This window comes from Microchirus variegatus (genome assembly GCF_963457635.1).
Source record: "Microchirus variegatus genome assembly, chromosome: 4".
Taxonomy (NCBI): domain Eukaryota; kingdom Metazoa; phylum Chordata; class Actinopteri; order Pleuronectiformes; family Soleidae; genus Microchirus; species Microchirus variegatus.
The window spans coordinates 10,691,360-10,709,324 of NC_139805.1; positions in this window are offsets into that span (position 1 = coordinate 10,691,360).

Here is a 17,965-nt window from a genome sequence, read left to right on the forward strand (position 1 = left end):
GCAACTACAAGAACACACACACACAAACACACACACACACACACACACACTGGTTTCCATGGCTTCAGAGGACATTGCGCTGACTTGCATTCATTTTCTGGAGACTTACTCTGACCTTAACCATAACAAGTACTGGCCAAATCCTAATCCTGACCCTAACTTTAACCTAACCCTGACCTCGGCCTAACTATAAAACATGTCTTCACCTTAAAATCATTTACATTACTTGATTTATTTTCCCCATAATGTGACATGTGTAAACAGATTTAGGTCCCCACAGTGTAAGGAATACCAGATACACACACACACATGCTCTTGTTCATAAACTCCACTATCTTGATACCCTGCTCCATCTGTAATCCTTCTCTCAGGGTTCCAGATAGTGAAAGTGTTGTATTTGGAGCTAAAACATTATCTTTCTGCTCATTAACCTTCGACAGGATTTCCATTCCGCCTGGCTGATTCCCCCTCCTCTGCCACCTCTGTCTTCACCTCCATCTCTTTGCCTTGTCGTTCCTCTCCTCCCTATTTGTCAAGGCGCTCAACCGGATGAGACGGGAGCCTTTTAAAATGTCTAGTTATGCTTCACAGTGCCGCTGCTCGGCATCGGAGATCGACTTTATCTGGACAATTTGTCCCACAAGTTGCCAAGACACTAATGAGATCATCCTCGGCAAGTTTTTTTGGGGGGGGGTGAAGTTGGAGGCGGAAAAATGTGACCGTTTTATGACCGACTTTTGCCTGAAACCATATGCAGTAGGTAAACATACATCAACAACAGAGTTTGTTAAAGATTGTACTTCACTGTGTCAGTGTGATAACGTGTGATGTTTCAGTCGCCCGTTTCTTTTGAACTCAGTTGAATTCAACCAAATCAACAACAGTTTCAGTTTAAACCTCTGTGTACTGTCATCAGGTGCTGATTTTTCTATTTTCTATAATATTGTAAGGTGTTTGTAAATATTATGGCCAACCAAAAAAATATTTAATATTTCAAGAATTACGTCGTAATAATATGAAAATAATGTCGTAATAATACGAAAATAATGTTGTAATAATACAATAATAAAGTCGTAATAATAAATAATTAAGTCGTAATAATACAATAATAAAGTCGTAATAATACGAGAATAAAGTCGTAATAATACAAGAATAAAGTCGTAATAATACGAGAATAAAGTCAGAATAATACCAGAATAAAGTCGCAATAATACAGACTAAAGTTGTTGTAATATTATGAGAATAAAGTTGTAATATTGCGAGAATAAAGTCGTAATAATATGATAATGAGGTCAAGCTGAGAAACTCTGAGTTAAAATTAAATGCAATAATGATACAAAATATTTATTCTCATAATATTATGACTTTATTCTCCAAATATATATATTTTTTTCCTTTGTTGTTTGGCCCTAATACTCTAGCTTTACTATGTACGATAATCAATCAAATAAAACGTATTTCATTTCTATTTAGTTATCACACTATATGACAAATATAGAATAAACAACTGTCGGTTTAGGATCAATTCATGATGCAGAGCATCAGGTAAAGTTAGTACAGAAGAAGGTGGACCATTTATTATTTTAATTTGATGTGGTGTTTAAGAGACTGTTACTCATTAATCTAACATTAAGGCACATTGAAAATAAAATGCTTTTGTGCCAGCGCGCTTTTACGCACCTCTTCCAGGTGGCACAAGTGAGTGTGATGAACAAAAAGCAGTTGATTAACGCGCGGTTTTTGCGACTCGCATGGTGTTTCTGGCACCTGCCTTGCCTAAACCATGTCTGAAGAGGCTGACGAGTGAAAGTGTGATGCTTTTTTTATAGTCGATAATACATAACCTGGTCTGTTGTGTCAGTTTCCATGGTGATCTTAGCCAGGTTAAACACATTCTGGTTCTGTTTCTGAGAACGCCTTTGTACGTCATATTTCATTCCCACAGTCTAAAAATAAAACACACAATCAAAGTATCCATCACTGGTCAAAACAGCTTGTGCTCACGTTACACACATTTCATGACCATATAATTATTATGTCATGACCAGAAAGTAGTTTATTATTATTATTATTTTATGATATGGGCATCACGACGTGAAATAATATACTCTGCTGCAGCTGAACCTGATTCGACCGTTTCCACAGATGTCGTTTTTACGAACCGAGTGTCAATGGTTGACGGACAAGGTCGACGGCGATAGCTTTGTGTGAGAGTGTGCGTTGTATTGTGAGCGCACTACTTCAACTTACTATACACACACTTAGAAACTCAAGCTCTATCAAATATCTATTAAATGTCTTTTGCTGTGGCTGTGATAAACCACAGGTGATGAAGACTAAACGAGCAGTTAGTGAGCAGTAGAAAGAAAATACATTTACCTATAATGGTTGTGAAAGTTGTGAAAACAAACAACTTCACAGAGAGATAACAATTAAAGTAGGATATTTTGTTTTTTAAAATAAAATAAGGCAATAAGGCAGATAGAGATTCGGATTTTAGGGGAAAAAACGAAACTGCAAGTGATCGCACACACACTGATGCAGCTGGGGACATGAAGGGAGTGGTGAGAAGCACATAACAAGTGAGCACCATTAATGGCTTTCTCTGCTGCTGTGACATGTTACCATCATCCTCATTTTACTTGGTGCTATATGTGGCCGTGTCAAAACAGGTTTGTTCCTGTCTCCATCTGCTGAGAGTGACACTGCAGCAGCAGCAGCAGCAGGGACCGGGTTTGTCACTCTGCAAGAACATTTTTCAGCAAAAGCCTTGTTTGTGCTCCACTGGTTTGCAGCAGGAGCTAATGATTTGATGTCGGTGGACCTGGTTCAGACCAGAACCTCTTCACACAGAGTAGTTCTGGTTCTGGATACCGAATATTGGATACGTATGTGAGTGTACAGCCATTCTTTAACATAATTACACAAGAGTTGTGAAGAAAATGTCTGTTGCTGTAGTTACAGACGACATTAACTGTGTTAATGTAGTAAAATTGGCTTGAATAAATGTTGCTGTGCTGTGGAATAGCCATTTTGTCTTTATGCTGTATAATGGCTACTTATTGTCTCCATAAATGTTTCCCTGAGGAAAACAATGGAGGGATGTTTACACCATTACCATTTAGGAGCTTGAAAAGTTTAGTGCACAGACTTCTTTTTATCCTTTTATGAAACAACGTTAACAAGACTGTTGCTCACAAATATTACACACAAAGTGCAAAGATGCAAGTAGAACTGTGTGAATACTGTGATGCAAATGTAGAGATGCTGAATTGGCATATATATAAAAATATAGCCTCTTTTCCATTGCAGGAACATTTCTCATTTTCCCAGGATTTTGAAAAACCTTGGTGCGTTTTCCAGTGGTGGAACACATTTTGCAGTGAGTGTTGCAATATAAGGTCCTGGTGTACCACGCACATGATGTGATTGAAATCAGAAACCCAGATTTTGGTACTGTGCGCAAAGACCGTGTTGGGTATGCGTGGACAGCGCATGTGCAAACTCAATTGCCTCCCCACCAGTAGGTGGAGTATAAGCCCCGATCACCAAGCAGAACAAAAAAACATTTCAACAACAGAAGTAGTCGCCACCACAAACCGGCCGAAACCCTAGCATCGTTCTCTTCTTCTTTGGTAGGAATGCGTCCTATTCCCTGCATCCAGACTTGTACTGCCACCCAATGGTGACGAGAGATACTCCAGGACCCTGACGCACAAGTATACCAGGGTCCGCCACATGCAACGCGCACTTTGGCACACTTGGCATGTGCAAGGAATGAACCTTTAGGCCTTTAGAGACTTTGTCGATATACTTGGTATTCAGACGCCTCTAGCAACTTTGTTTCCCCAAAAAGCAACTAGCGACAAATCTAGCTAATTTTTCTGGTGTTATTAGAGACTTTTGGAGACACTGGGAATAATCTGGATGCGAATTATGACGCACCCTTCCATCCACATCAAGCGCAAAGCAAGGAAACTACTAAATTATGAGGATGCGCACACACACACACACACACACACACACACACACACACACACACACACACACACACACACACACACACACACACAAGCGAATGTCAGTGAAAACTATTTTTAAGTTTGATTTACACACACACGTCTCCCTGAAGCTCCATTACAACACCCACATGTCTTGTAATCCTTTTTGTAGTTGTTTCTTGTTTATTAAAATGAAAGGGGTTTTGGGAAACAAACACAATCAAGCAATTCACCGTCGTGTTAAATGATTTGACTGTGTGTCATCAACAACACTCTGATTGTGAGACATAAAAAACCCAAACAAGAACTTTGAGGAGCAGTGGAAATGCAAAACCACACAGAAGTTATTTTCCAGGTAATAAAAGTGTTTGTGGAAAAGGGATTATATTTAGTATCTTAAATGGAAATTTCTGAATTCAGAAAACAGCGCAGCAGGAAGAGAAACATGACTTGCACTTTGGTGTGAATGCACCATAAAGCCACATCTTGTCCACAGTGTCATTCTATTCAGAAATAAAAGGGAGCACACTCGGACTTTGACGATTTTTTAATGAGTTCACTGTGACATTTCTGCTGTGACAAAGTTGCACCTTAATTTACACATTAAGCCTCGGGAACAAAAGACTTCAAAGACATTTGTGCAGAGTATGTAAAAAGAAAAGGTGACTTCAGACTTCATCCAGCTTTATGTGCGTGCGACTGTAAAAACAGACCCGCAAAGTTCGACCTTTTTTTAAATGTGCAGTGTCGCCGCTGTTCACTCACAATTCGCTGGTTTTTAAAAAGAAATAACTTTGGTCTAATGTGGAATTATACTGATACTATGGTGTCACTCAGCCAGACGATCAACAAGCTGTTTTTGTTGTAATTCAGTCATTAAAATATTTGCTTGGAAAAGGCTCCAGCTGCTTTATATCATTATCAACACACTCTTTATTCCCTGCTTACCCTCAAAAATATGACCTTCTACTTACCGTGCAAATTAATAAATCATCTTATTCCACCTTGTTGGAACGATACATTTCACCATATTTTTAATTGAGACACAAAGTGAGGAGCAGCGTATCGACAGCCTTTGAGGATGTGATATTGATGTGAGCGCTCTCACTTGGTGAGTGGAGTCGTTGGAGTGTGCTGGTATAATAATCAGCCTTGCCGACGCTTTTTTCACGCCCCCTCTGGGATGGTGTTAGAAACAAAATAGGAAATGTTTCATCTGCCGAATACTGTGACAGATGTGACAGGTCAAGGGAAACATCAAGATATGTTTCTAAAAGCAATAGAACACAGTCGTGGACATGGAGGACTTTTTTAAATTGACTTAGTGTTAGTTCAGTGTTTTACACTACAGACCCAGATGACTTACTGTCAATGGGGCCATCACACACACAAGGAGCTTTAAATTCATACAGTTTACTCTGACATTTACTCCAAACAAACATTTTACTTATTAATATATTGCCACACATCTGCACAACAATGGTACATTTCTAGATTTTGGCATCTTAGTTTGCTGTTGTGACATCTACATGACATCATATCTTTGTAAAATGGTTGTTATTGTAATAATCCCTAAATTATTTACATGCTGCTTTGTACATATAGTTAGACTTTTATTTCATTACATTCAGATTAGAATATTCTGACTTTAATCTCAGAATTCTGACTTTTTTTCTCACAATATTTTGACTTTATCTCAGAATTCTGACTTTTTCTCAGAATATTTTTAACATTAATATCAGAATTCCAGGGAGCCAAATAAAAAAAAAAACGAAATTTCTTTGTTTTTTGAAATCTCGAGTTTCCAAAAAAATATTTTTTTCATAATTTTTTGGAAACTCGAGATCTCGACTTCCAAAAAAATAAAATTTTGTCATTTTTTTTTCTCATGTCACTTCAGGGGCTCCGTAGAATTCTGACTTTCTTTAATTTCATTTCATTTTTTCAACGTGTGGCCCTAATAATCTAATGAATAATTTCAAGCGCATATCTAGACACAATTATATTTCAGCTGACTTCCATACACAGACGTGAATAGAATATATGAATAATAACATTGCTTATACGGTAAATTATAGCACCATAAACATACATTATTGCACAATGGTTCATGTGAGTATAATCCAGTGTGTGTGTGTGCTTGAGTAGATCTCTGTCACTGTCACTGTGACCTTGTACCTATACTCGTCTCATTGTCATATTTTAGCAGAAGACTGCAAGATTTAGAAAAACTGAATCTCCTGTGACTCAGACATCATCGCAAGCTAAATAAAGAAAAACACCAACGGAGTCGATTTATATTTCAAGTGTCTCTCCTGTGGTGAGGTGAGAGCTGTAATGTGGTGGAAAGTGAGCGCTCGATCAGCTCGTTCTTGTGATACTGAATTGTAATTCTTCTCTCAGTGGGACTCTCTTATTTGGCTCTCCTGCTTGGCTCATTATTTTCCTCATAAGTGTTTTTGCGTTATGCTGATCCCAGCTTTCACTCACTCAGATTCTGATGTCGAGCGAGGGTTCGCTCTGTATGCCAAACTGGGAGATGACTGCGAATGCTTTTTTTTATTTTTTACTTTATAAATGTATATTGATGCGTTTCCTTAGGGCAGGATTATGTCTTTTCCACTCTGTCAAGGATGCAGGAACGATTTTTTCTTCTTCTTGACATTCATACGGCTCAACCTCAGCGCTGCACTGTTTTGAGTGTTAAGTGCTTTTTTGTGAGTTAATTATCGATCCTTTGTCCACTTCAAATGTCACATAAGACACTAATTTCTCTCCTCGCTCCATTGTAGTATAAAATCTCCATGCTAACAACATTTTATTTCACATTTATTTGTCATAGCTAATTAGCACTAAACACAAGTGTATCTGACATATCTGGATAAAGTACAAATAAAAAGCTTATTTTAAGGCTGAGGGGTAAGGGTAACCCTTTTATTAAATCCCTTAATTCAGGTGTCAAACTGGTGGCCCGTGGCCCACATGGGGCCCACCACTCAATATCACGGCTTGTGAACTCCTCTGGCTTTAAACAATTACAGTTATGAGCATGATAATTTACTTACTTTTTGATATATTTCTCTGTTTTAGATATTAAAAGACTTGTTTTTATTGGGGAAGTGTACATCCTTCCATATCAAAACAAGCAGTTTTACATTGAAATTGTGTGAATTCGATGGCTTAATATCCATCCATTTACCTTCTCCTGCTTTATCCTCCACATGAGGGTGCTTAAAGCGCCCATAGAACGGAAGTTCCAATTAACGCTGTTTTTTTTTTTTGGTGTGCCATTACCTCATTTATGAAGCCCTAAAGTTTCAAAACAAACAGTTCAGCCACTGCTGAGATCGCTGTGTTTTATTGTATTCTCAGACTCTGCAAGAGCTCTGAAAAAGCCTTGTATCGTGACTTAGTGATCCCGTCTCCTGAACAGCGGATCCTCCTGCTCCGTGCAGTAATACGGGCACATCCGGTTACGTACACTGAACTGCAGAAGAAGAATAACGTCCATTGTGGAGGTGTTTCACTTGCGACAGTCTCTTCTGACTCTGAGTCTGACTCCAGGTGAAAGGCATAAAAAGGGACTGTGGCGGGGAGTCGTGACGAAGCCATTTTTAAACATTGTTAAAACGATGTTTTGATAATGAGTAGCAGTGCATCCACTGTTCCAGAGGGGGGAGCTGCGCTTCTGAGAGCTGGTGTGCTGATTACGTCACTTCCAGGTACTTGAACATCACAAGACAGTTGAGAAAGCTCTCGTTGGCTGGCCAATCACAACACAGTCTGTCTTCTGGGGGTGAGATTTTGGTCTGAAACGAGGCTGACGAGAGCTTCAGTGAGGAGAGATTTCTATCGGCTCGTTTGCAGCAAATAGGAGGTTTTTGACCACAAAAACAAGTTAATGTATGTAAGTAGACCTCCATAACGCACATATATGTGCCATAGGACCACTCTATGGGCGCGTTAATAGATTTCCAATTATATAAAGCAATGAATTATATATGTTTTGGCTGTCTGGCAGATGCTATTTTTAATATAGCACATACATTAGATGCAAATTCATGACATCAGGCATTGAAGAAATTCCCTTTCCTGTGCCCGAGCCCGAGCCCGAGCATGGCTCTCCTCTGCCAGACACAAGTGCCCCATGCATGTGCCCCCTTGTTGTCTCTGTATATTGGCCCTGTGATGACCTGTCCACGGTGTACCCCGCCGTTTGCTCTATGTCAGCTGGGATTGACTCCAGCCCCCTGTGTCCCTTGCGTGGAGGATACAATGGTCGACAATGAGTGCGTGAGTGAGTGATCATTCTTAATTGTTCTTTTGTACTTTTGTTGGTCTTGATTCGCTCATTGTAACTGAGGCCATGTGCTTTAATCTACTCCTTGTTTGTTATATGGTACAATTGTGTTTATTTTAATTTTTTTTTTTTACCAGTTTTTCTACCTTACTTGATTCTGCACACCTGTCTCCCTCTTCTGTCTCTGCAATGTTCCCTCTGTCTTTAAACCAAATATCAAACCAAACATATTAAGCTTATTATGATGTTTTAGAGGAAAACTCTTTAACATTCACAGCCTTTCATTGACCTACTGCAATTTGACACATTTAATACAAGTCTGCATTGAATTCAATGGCAGGCAGTGCATCTTCTATGAGTTGAGACTTGTTATGATGGATCAAAGTGTTGGACAGACTGACAGAGCGATGCTGCTGCTGCTGCAGCCTCTACATCATGAAAAGAGAAGCTCTCTTGTTTTAATCCCATGTCCTTGTTCAAGTATCAAACTTTGTTAAAATGACAGTTTAAGACAAAACATTCTTTCCCCTGATTTGATCATGCATTCCCTTAGTTGTCCCTCTATTCCTGTCCTCCAACTCAACTCCCCCTTTAACTACCAAGCCTCAGTCACATCTCCAGTGGTTTTAATGAGGATGTAGCGACGCAGCTGCATTTCTCCCTGTATTTTACCCCCAGAAATAGGTGAAACACTCCAGTTTGTTCCCTTGGTTGGGATTGGTTGTTCCCTTGGCTGCAGACATTTTTTTTTATAAGTGCCACCTCTGGTGAGTCATCTGTCTCTATTTTAAAGGCTACATCTCCCTGGCATATACATATGATGCCAGCCATAAAGCCCATTCTCTCCGGCATGTACGGGGGAATGAAGGGCAGCGACATGAAAGTTAGAGGAGCAGAGGGAAGACATAAACTTCTCAAAGGACAGATTTCTCCCCCCCTTTTTTTCCCCTTCATTTTCTTTATCCACCTCAGAGATGTAGCCAGTCAGCAGAAAGTGTGCAGAGAGATTGCTTTGTGGCTGCGCAAAGTGATGTAGAGAAAAAAAAAGAGAGGCTGAATCGTGTCAGAAACGGCTTAATTTTCTCTCATTCTCGTTGCTTTATCTGCAATCTGGCCAGTGTGGGCACATACTATATTCAACCGAACATTCACACAAAGTGAAATGCAGGCTCACGCAGATGTATGCATTGTTCTTGGCACGTTAATACACCTGTGCTGTGACTTTACATGTGCGTATTGTAGACACAGACAGGTGTGCCTGCACTTACACCTCCCTCTAAATGGAAGACGATTGATTTTGCTCTCCCCGCCCCCCCCTGAGTCATTTGGAAAAGGATATCAGGAGAAGCTGTTTTCCTGCAAACTCACTCACAGTCAGTCCAAAACTAAGTGGGGGAGGGATGGGGGCTGGGGGAGGCAATTAAGGCTTTTTTGATGGAGTCCATGGCCCTGCATTATTCAAAGCTCAGCCAAAGGCCTGAAGAATCCTGTCCATGTTTTACTGACAAGCTCCTTTTTCAGACTTTACGGGACATCAATGGCTGTAAAGGATTTTCCATACAAACAAAAACACATTATTTATCATACACAATTTATCCTAAGTATGGCGAATGGCTTGAGAGAGCTTGCCCAGAAATGCTAAAAAAAATTGCTTGTTGTATGTAAAATACCAGCATGAAGAATGTCTGAGGAAAAACAGCAAATTACATTTATACGAGCGGATTGTGTAGGAAATACAGTCACTGGCTAAATTATATTGAGAATAATTGAGAATTATGTTTGGAAATGATTGCACATTTTGGCATCACAGGCACTCTGGTTATGTTAAGAGAGTGATTTTTGTGAACTGTGGTTGTGAAATACAACCATAGAAGAGTGTACTGTAGCTGCTATTGCACTGAGCGGTCGAAAAAATGATTCATCAATTAATTCAAGTGTCGATGCATTTGTGACTGACTAAATACATGTATGTAGAATTCTAATAAAAAATAAAAGACTATACTGTATATTTATTGTTGAAATGAAGCGGTCATCCATGTTGGAAGTAGATCTACAATCGCAAATGTGTTTGTCCCCAACACATAAACACTAACTTAACCATTTCACCTTATCCAACTCCTTAATCTAAACCTAACCTTATGCTAATCTTAAAGCATGACTAGTTTCACACAGAGACTTCCTCTAATCTGTATATTTGTGTATGTTCAAATCGATAATGCAGCAGATTTAGTTTCACCTTCACGTATGGTTTACACCAAGAGAAATATATTGTGTTCAATTTTTACCAGTAAGTAAATAAATATTTTGACAATTGACTGACAATTTTCGAAGTCGACTTTGCCTTCGCTTTACCTCGGCAAAACGAGCGATTCACTTTGTCAGTTCAGTTCCGGTAACGTGGGCGTCTCTGGCCTTTCCCGACCACGAAGGGCCGCGTGAGTTACTCCTGTTTGCAGCCAATCACAGCCCAGCACCATGTTGCATGCCTAACGTGATGTACAGACGTATCCAAATCAGATGAGAGCTGATGAGACTCAGTTGCTCTTCTTAAAATAGCTCATAGGTGCGTTTTATCGTAAAGTCAGCTCTTAATTTACAGAGAGTTTATACGGGCTGTAGGAAAATTTAAAAGGGCCGCTAGATGAATGGGCCTGTTAGGGAGTCCAGTTTAATTGTAACTGTGGTTTTCAGATGTGAAAGGGTCTCCTATGCACCTGTAAGGTGACGTTGAGGGACGTGACATTGCGGCAGGATATGATACTATTGGAATGAGAACGACCCAAGACCGTGTTTTTTTTCCCAGTTTTTTTCCTCCTCCGACTCGCAGACTTTGCCACACAAATTATCAAAAAACCTCTCACTTTTGTCAAAGCCTGCCTCAGATTAAATTTAAAAATATCAGATCACACAAAATGGTCACTGGCAATTCCACATTCCCTTTCAAGAGCCTTCATAAATAGTGGGGTTGTGAATTGCCTGACATACAGATCTGTTACATCACTCTGATATGCAGCCTGTGAAGAGAAACGTCTCAGAAGTGAACTTGTATATTATGCAGCTTCATGCGGCTCAACACTGTTCACTGTAAGGAAACATTCATCAGCACAAATGAATCAAACTTTTTCTACTGTTCCGCGAGGTGTGTAATGTTTCCCGGGGACTTATCAGAGCGACACTTTAAATTAAACCAATTCATCTAGAAAGAAAATATGGTAGAATACTTACACAACGATTGAGTTCAAGTTAATTGTTAAAACATTACATTTATTACACTTCAGTTTAAAAGTGCTTTAAGAATTATTGTTGGATCTTATCTCCTATGAGCCACTTCCTCAACGTGGATCATGACAAGTGCGATGAGCTCCATTAAATTAAGTTAATCTGAGAGTTCATTGATCACTGTGGGGGTTTCAGTTTATACACACACACACACCCATGTAATTACCCAAACTAGTATTTGGTACGGGTTAAAGTTAGTTAGATAGATTGAATCCTCGATGCTCTGATTCAGATATTCCACACTGCCAATCCCAATCTAGCTAGTTTCCCAGAAAAGTCTACCTCACTGTCCAGAAAATGTCATAATGATGAGCATGAACACTTTCAAATATAGATCCAACATGTATAATTGATCCTGGATGGAGCCTCGTTTATTCGTTGTTGTCTCATTTTGTCTCTGAATAATCAAACTCTGTTGGGCTGTAAAGAAAGCTGTCATTTCTCTATTGAAGTCATTACTTCACACTGGTGCGGTCAAACTGAATGCTTATTAATACAGAATATATAGATTTTCTAAATGAAAATCTTTCAAGGAAAATGCTCATACAAAGTTTATATAATATGTAACTGTTATTTCTTCATGCCTGACATCACTGTGGCTCCTACACCGTTGAGACTGAAACAAGATTCAAAATGCAGAGTAGAGTAACACCACAGTGTATTAATGTTAATACCTTCAAGTGTATTACATGAATAATGCTCATTGACCTTTAAGCATGTTCACATGCTGACCTTTGAGGAATTACCTCCAAACACGGAACAGCAGAGGTTGATGACGGCGAAGTCGCCGATCGTCGCCCAGACAACAGTGATTTCACACAGTGGAATGGAGGTTCTCAGTCATCCAGGACATCATATGCTCTGAAGTGCAGATAATAGACAACTGCTTGACTTTTCCTGAAGAAGTTTTACCTCTCATCCAAGAGGCTGCTTCACTTCAGACGGACTTATGTTTCGTGATGAGGGAGAACTGACATGCTTGCACAGGCTGGCAGTCAAACTGAGGGGCCTGTTGTTTGAGGGCATCTGTGCCACTGTGGTGCAGGAATTGAACATTTGTGTATTGTTTGTCTTTTTAACCCCTTTGTGAAGCCAAAGGCAAACAAGGATTATTATCAGAGATCACCCGCATCGTAGGTGTTTGAACAAGAGAGGGATGAATGGGTGGAAACCAGACGTCTCCAAATGTAATGGCAATCGATATAGCTATTTCACTATTTATTTTGCCTGTGCAGCAAGAAGTCCTGAGTTCAAGACCCGGTCGTAACAAGGGTTTTTCTGCTAAACTTAAATTGAAATATAAATAAAATATCAACTAACTGAAACTAATTGAAACTGAATTATGTGTTGATAAAACAAACTAACTAAATTCTCTGCTGGCAATTTGAAAGGATGTACTTGAGACACAATACACAAACCACAACCCTCGTGTGGAGGATAAAGTGGTAGAAGATGACTGAATTAAGAAATGAATGACTAGTTCACTTAATAGCACAAATGTTATCCTTATGGTGCCACTGTTAAAAGTTATAGAATATGGCGTCATGGGCCCGTGTAAATGCTTACTCAAAGTGCTTTACTCTGTCGCTTTGTCATTCAAAACAATTCACGCACGCACGCACGCACGCACGCACGCACGCACGCACACTGTACACTAGAGGAGCTGGGGATCAAACTCTGTCCAGTTGGAAAATGCTGCCACTTTCTGTCCTTACTAAATGTTGTGCCAGTCATTTGAGATTTCTTTCCAAAACCCAGTTTTTTACCAAACGAGATGAATGATACCACCATTATGGAACCCCGCTGTTGTCTTGATTCAAACCATTCTTATTCATTATGGAAAACTCTGTAGATTGTCATGTCTGAAACTGAAGATTTTCACTTAACTCACAGACATAAGTAGAGATCGGTCTTCAAAAGTAGCCTCACATTATAGAAACAAACAAAAGCATCTGCATCTAGTATTTTCCTATGTATTATTAGTGGTGTGGACCAGGATTGCTTATTCCTATTAGTTCCATTCATTACTCACTGGAGGGAGGCCTAATGTATCTTCTCCCCTGCCACCATCATAAGCCTCAGATTGGTTCTGGATGGTCAGTGGACTGCAGCCCGCTGCAGAGGAAACATATCGAGCTTCTCCACAACTTTACTTGGGGTCATTTCATTAAAAAAAAAGTCGGGGGTTTTCTGATTAATTTTCTCTCAGCCTCATTGCTTTGAATGCCCAACAGATAGTTTCCATTGGGGGCTCTACTGTGCCTGGATTCTGTACATTAACATCACTCTGCCTGATGAGACATTCAGAGAGAAGTTCCAGTCGGAGCAATGTAAACAGTCATCATAGTATAATTTTCTGAAAGTAGTTTCACCAAGAAACATCAGAAAAAAAAAACATTTAAAAAAGTTTCTCTCTGTAATGAGGAAACACGTAATTGCTTGCCATTACAAATTAATCATAGTGTTTCTGTTTGTAGGATTTTCACAACATTTATTCTCACATTAACTTCACTGGTCTTTTTTTTGGACAACATCAATAATTGTATTTGGTTTTGAGTCGGAGAAGCTTCATTACTGTCTGGAAAAAGGAAATGACTACATACTATCCTGTTGCTTACACTTCTTTAAAAGCAAGTAACTAGTTGATTTTCAAATAATAGATGCGTGATCATGCTGTAAAACCTCATCCATATATAGTACATGCCAAACACACATTTTTCCCACAGGGAGAGCTTTGGAGGTGCAACCTCTGGGCATCCGCCTGACAGTATAGATCTCTTTGTAACAACATAATATACATCCAGAAACACTTAAAACCCTGTGGGCAGCAGGTGTAGCAGGGTGGGTTACCTCTCTGCAGGGCATCACCATGCTCTTGACAGCAAATGGTGTCAGCTTTAATTGGAACAAGCACAAAGTAATGGAGCGTGTCAGATGGCTTCCACTGTGCCTAAGAGGATGTATGGCTTCTGGGTTTCTCCATGTTTGGAAGGTCAGAGAGGGAGGGGGGGGACGCACATACAGATGAGAGATTCAAGCAGACAGAAATGGAAAGGAAAACATACGTGAATCAAAAGATGTGCAGTAATTTAACTCACTCCTTCTATATGATGTCGCAGAGATATTGTAACAAACGGAACAATCTCCTAGACTGCATTTATTGTGATTTGGTAATTTTTTTGTGGCATGGTAGTGGAGACGTCTTTGCAACAAACTGCTCCAACGTATTAATTTATTGAAATATACTGAGACCAAATGAACATTAAGCAATTTCAAGACCTGCACTGCGCTGATGCAAAACCGCTGCGCTCCAGGCATCACTTCAGGGTAAATGAGTGAAACCTTGTGCAACAACTACTTTTATACTTTAAAAAAAAGAAAAGAAAAGAAAGAAAGAAAAAAGAATGAACTCTGGGCTGTTTACTTTTTTAAGTAATGAATATATCATTGTTATACTTGACTCTAATTCACAGTGATTTGAGCAAAATTCTACTTCGACTGGAAGAAAATTAAAGCTGCAGTTATTAACATTCATAAAAACATATTTATGGCAAAAATTCGGAAGCCCTGTTTTTTGATTGGGAACCAAGTCACACACGCACGCACACACACACTCACACACACATGCATACACACACAGTGGTTAGGGCCATATTTCCATCTTCATGTTTTTATTCTTATTGGATCATCACTAATGACCAGGGTTCAGAGGTGGAAAGTGATGAATTACATTTACTTGTGTTACAGCAATTGAGTAGTTTTTTTTCTGTACTTGTACTTTTTATATTCATTTTTAAAATGTGTAATTTTCCTAAAGTATGTTTTTTGGAAGTGCTGTACTTCACTACACATCTGTAGGACAGAGGACCGGTAAATGACGAGGATGGGTGTATGACAAGGAATTGTGAATGTCAAGGACAGGTAACTGATGAGGATAGATGAATTTACCCTAATTAAGGTCCCTGAGTGAGTGATAAAGTAAAAACATTTGTGACCTTTGACCCATTTCGACTGATACGTAATGTGTCTACATATTTTATTTTGTCAGCACTTGAATTTGTAAAGTTTTGCCTTTAATTAAAAATAATTCATGTGAGATTTATGTCCCCTTGCCCTTTTTGTACGACACAAGAAAGAACCCCAACCTTGTTAAAAAAAAAGTATATTTTTAGACCAGTGCTTTTACTTCTACTCAGTACTCTTTCCACCTCCACCAGGGTTTTTATTTGTTTGAACAGCTGAGAAACAGTTTTTTCCCAAGGTCATTTACAGCATATTTACCGACACGAAAAGTGTTGCTGTTCGATCTTTTATTCTCAACTTTTATTGTAGTTAAAATTCTCCTCACATTCAACACACGTAAATGATTTTAAGTAATTTGAGCTCAATGTACGGTTAGAAATAATAGATCAAAGCTAGGCATTGATTTTGATCCATGTGTTACTTCAGATGGTTCTAACTGACGAGACGAATGCTGTGCGCTTGCATCAGATGGGTAGTGATGAAAATGGCATGCAAACTGCAGGAATGAGCAGAAAAGACTCCAGGAGATGACTAAATCATGAACACACAGGACACAGTCTGTTTGCCAGGACTGGCACGATGATGATCAGACTTCCAAACTGATCTCTCTTATATTTTTATGCATCTTTTAACGATCGTTCCGGCTTGACAGATGGGATTGTACACCTTCCGGCACGCAGTTGTAAAAAATCACAGATCCCCAAGAAGCTGAGGTGTGGCAGGAGTTTTACGTGTGGCCACAAGGTGTTGCTCTTTAGTTTTGGCCTTGAGATTCACAGTGTGTGTGTGTGTCCCTCCTTAACGTGCAAGAAACGTAATTTTATAGAATGTAACACATCGCTGCATAGTGTTAGTTACAGGAACATTTCTGGAAAAATAACATTTGGTGCTTGCGTGTGTGTGTGTGTGTGTGTGTGAAGCACCAGTCGAATGCACAGCACAGCTATGACATCAGTGCTACAATTAAACTCACAGGAAGATAATGTAGGAGTCCCGGCTATTTTTTACCAAGCTGACAAACAGCACTTTCACTAGATCCAAAAAAGATGAGTAATTTGTGAAATGAAATCGTGATGACCTAGTATGTCGACTGAAAAAAAACCGCACAGCATTAATGCAGGGTTTATTAAATATAATTGCTGTCAAAAAATGGAGCTTTGCAACACTACTGTAGTGTAACCTATAGATGTAAATGTGTCGGATGAATGCAGCATTATCTGGCTATTTCTTCAGTTCTTCTTAGAGGATAGTGTTGTAAACATTCCTCTTTTTTCAGCATCTTAAATGGCTGCAGTGACGTACTGTTTGCTCCAGTCCGTAATTTGTCTCCTCCGTCTTCTTGTTCCCCTGGCAGGAACAGGCATTTAGCCTCTGTGCCTTCTGTTTGCTGAGCCAGTGGCAACTCGCTCCTCACTGCTGCTATGGGAATAACTCAGTGTGTGGACCTCAACACCCTGGAGAGTTCCCACTGCACGGCAAACTCGGTACAGCCAGAGAGGAAGAAGGGGATGTTGCATTTATGCAGTGGATGTACAGTACACTGTGTGGATCCTGCAGACAGATGGAGCAATAAATGTTACTTTTTTTTTTTTTCTGCTAACAGTCATTGTTTGCAGGGACGTGGGTGTTTGGGAAGGAAGGGAGCTTTTGAGCCTTTGGTGGAAAAGGGTGAGATGAAGGTGAGGGTTCATCATGTTGTGATCGTGTGAATCTCAGACTCATTCAGCTGAATTGTAACACGGTGTTAAGATGAGGTGGTAAGAAGGTCTTGGTAGTAATTATCCTCTGCTGTTAATAGTTGATGCGAAACATAAAGCAGAGGGTTTTAATACACAGGAGGAAAACAAAAGAAATGCACCTATTTACAGCCATTGACAGCACTCACCAGCCAACTGGTGCAGATTTATTCCTTTTCTTTTGAGGGCAGATGCACACAAACAACGTTGTCGACTGACAGTGTTGGTGTTGTGAACACTTGCCTTGTGCTGTCTTTCAAGTTCAGATTTATTTATTTTTTGACTGAGTTGCTCTTGATGTCTGTGGCTGATTAGATGTGTGTGTGTGTGTGTGTGTGTGTGTGTTTCCATGAGAATCTTTTAAAGATAACATATATACTGAGGGAGAGCAGAGCATTGCTAAAGACGTGAAGCCTTATGGAACACAAGGACAAATTATTTTGTCACTATTTTTTTTTGTATCAGTGTTGTGTTGGTATCGTTGTTTTATTTGGTCACATAAAGCAAAAAGCTCTGGTATTATATATTATCATTACTGTTCTATTTTCAATATCTGTTGAAGTTTTTGTTACATTTGTTAATACTTTTGGAATATTAATATTATTTGAACTATTTATATTATATTA